We start from the raw sequence: 2,851 nt of genomic DNA, 5'->3' as shown, positions 1-2,851 counted from the left end.
GGAAAACTGTGTGTGAGGGTGGAAGTGAAGGATATATGTAGGAATTGTCCATACTTTCCATTCAATTTTTCTATAAACCTAAAATTGCTCTAAAAATTAGTCTTTTTTTTTTTTGAGGTACGTGGGCCTCTCACTGTTGTGGCCTCTCCCGTTGCGGAGCACAGGCTCCGGACGCGCAGGCTCAGTGGCCATGGCTCACGGGCCCAGCCACTCCATGGCACGTGGGATCTTCCCGGACCGGGGCACGAACCCGTGTCCCCTGCATTGGCAGGCGGACTCTCAACCACTGTGCCACCAGGGAAGCCCTATTTTTTTTTAAGTAAGTAGAATTTTCACAACTCATTTTATCTCCCAGTCCTACCTCCTGGAGATTAGATTTGATTCCACAGCTAGAATGCATGCTTCTCCTTCATGTTTCTGTACTGTTCTGTATTTCTCTTAATCTCAGCACCTCTACGTTGTATCTTTCCCACAACAATGTAAACTCCGTGAGGACAGGGACTGTAGCTTATTCATCTTTGTGAGATCATGTCAGTCTTCTCTTCAGACCTCCCGATGCCTTCCCTTACCATGTGCTTTGGGGGCATTAACTCATTTATGCATCCTTAAAGCAACCCTATGAGGTAGGTCAGTCTTATCCCCATCAAATATGAGAAAATCGAATCACAGAGAGGTTAAGAAACTTGTCCAATGTAACAAAGCTAGTAATTGGCAGAGCTGGGATACCAACCCAGGTAGTCTGGCCCCAGAGTCTGCAGTTAAAAGCACCAGAAAACTCCAAAGTGTTTTGAACTGCAGGTTACACACATTTGGGGTGATGAAATCATTTTAGGGTGCCTTCAAAAAGCATATTTTTTAATGCAATAATAGAACGGAAGAAAAAAAGCAGAAATACATTGCATATAGTGGGAGTGGTATTGTTTTGTGAAGCTTGTGTTTTTTGTATATTACCTGTGTGTGTATTGTGTCGGACGCCATGTAAAATGTAATTAGAAAGCTCACCACCTTAATCCGTAGGAAGAGTTGATACCTTGGGTAACAAGAAGCGCAGAGCTGAGGCAGCTCCAGGCTCCTGCCAGCCCAGCTGTAGCTGACTCTGGTCCCCTTACTCTGAGAGCTGGTCTGCCCTGTTCTGCTGCATGTGCTGGCTTCGTCTTGGCAGTTCCTGTCATCATATCCAAACTCAGTGATGTCCAGAGGCAGAAAAATACCATCCCTTCTAGAGAAACCTACACCAGAAGTCCCCAGCAGATTTCCCCTTGACTAGGACAGACACCTCCTTACCTTTTACTGGGCGAGAGCTGAGTCACCTGCCCACTACAAATCATTCTCAAGAAAGGAGACTGGGACCGCCATGATCAGATCCCACTGATCTGATACACCTCTGATCAAAGACTCATCCAGCAAAGAAAGAGTCAGAATGAGCGTTAAGCAATCTAAGTGTTAGCCCTGATAGAACTTGGAAGACCAAAAATGTTTCAAGTAATTTTCTGTCTCCTTAGAGGTGGATGCTAAGGGTAGACTACCCCCCTAGTCATTCACTCATTTATTCAATGGAGAAGTGTTTACTGATTATCTAATGTGTGCCCAGCACTGTGCTAGGCACTGGGGACACAGGGAGGAGCAAAAGAGACACGATCCATGCCCCCTGGGGTGACTCTAGAAAGGCAGAGAATAGCTGAACAACTAATTTCAGAAATCCATGTTTAACTATAAATCGTTAAGTGTTTTTAAGAAAACAAAGGAAAGAGTGTGATCTGAGGTTGTAACAGGAGGATCTAATTTAAATGGGGAGGAGGGGCGTCAAGGTTTGGTCAAAATTATCCAAATATAGAGCAGAGACCCTTGTCCAGGAGAGAGGTTTGAGAACTTTGGCTCCAGGATCTCTTTGTGGGAATGTAAAAGGTAGTCTTTGTGGGACTTCCCTGGTGGTCCGGTGGTTAAGACTGTGAGGTCCCAATGCAGGGGGCCTGGTTCAATCCCTGGTCAGGGAACTAGATTCCGCATGCAGGCCGCAACTAAAGGAGGCACATGCCACAACTAAGACCCGGCACAGCCAAATAAATAAATAAATATTAAAAAAAAAAAAAAAGGTAGTCTTTGTTCCTAGTACTCAGAGGTCCTTTGCTAATCCTGGCTATTGTTGATTACTCCTAGCAGAGGCGTGGGTCACTGTTCAAGCTGTTGCTCACAGGAGAGTAGAAGCCAAGACTCCAAGGTGGCTTGAAGGACAGATAGTTGAGCTTCTGTGCACTTCAAGCTGTGAAGAAGAACTGTACAGGACTATGGACAGTGTTATTCTGTACTGAAGGACCCATTCTTTGGAGATGTTTTGTGGAGTTTGTTGTTGTTGTTCTGATGCTTTGTGCCAAAGGACAGGATCGCGTTCAGGGGCAGGGCTCCCCCCAAATGTAATAAACCTTGACACCGTAGATCATTCTGGAATATGTGAACACAGAGACAAGCCTAGACTCAAGAGCATTTCCACTGAGGTCAAGTCTGCTGGTCCCTGCAACATGGGGGCAGCCCTAGGGGCAGGCAGAGAAATGCCAGGACAGGACCCCTCTGTGGACCCCAAGAGCAGCGATACTTCGTTTTTAAGTTCTCCGTTTTGTAATATCCTTTCTTATCAAAGCCGTCAGCAAAATCCTAACAAATCTTATTTCCTGACCTCAGCTATCACCGTCCTGAGTTGGAGATAGGGCTAATGTCCAAACTGGGCAAAATGGCACAGGGGAGACAAACGCATAACTAAGGAAGGAGGAAGTAATAGCTTGGATCCCTACTATGGACTCTGATGACAAGCAACTACCAGAATTGGTTTGTGGAATGTGTAAACACTTCTTAAAGG

At 45.6% G+C, this 2,851-nt stretch overlaps 1 long non-coding RNA gene across 1 annotated transcript; it reads right to left on the bottom strand.

Moving 5' to 3' along the window:
• Positions 1 to 308: 308 nt before the first annotated feature.
• On the bottom strand, positions 309 to 1,969 carry LOC113614610 (uncharacterized). The gene is made up of 2 exons (XR_003430689.1): positions 1,285 to 1,969; positions 309 to 1,165 (listed from the first exon to the last, which is right to left on the bottom strand). It is a non-coding gene; the product is annotated as an uncharacterized LOC113614610 (long non-coding RNA).
• Between the last annotated feature and the right edge of the window lie 882 nt (positions 1,970 to 2,851).

The sequence above is a fragment of the Aethalodelphis obliquidens genome, unplaced genomic scaffold, assembly GCF_003676395.1.
Source record: "Aethalodelphis obliquidens isolate GAN/ISIS:26980383/991018 unplaced genomic scaffold, ASM367639v1 scaffold100, whole genome shotgun sequence".
Classification (NCBI taxonomy): Eukaryota; Metazoa; Chordata; class Mammalia; order Artiodactyla; family Delphinidae; genus Aethalodelphis; species Aethalodelphis obliquidens.
This window is presented reverse-complemented; position numbering and strand designations above follow the sequence as displayed.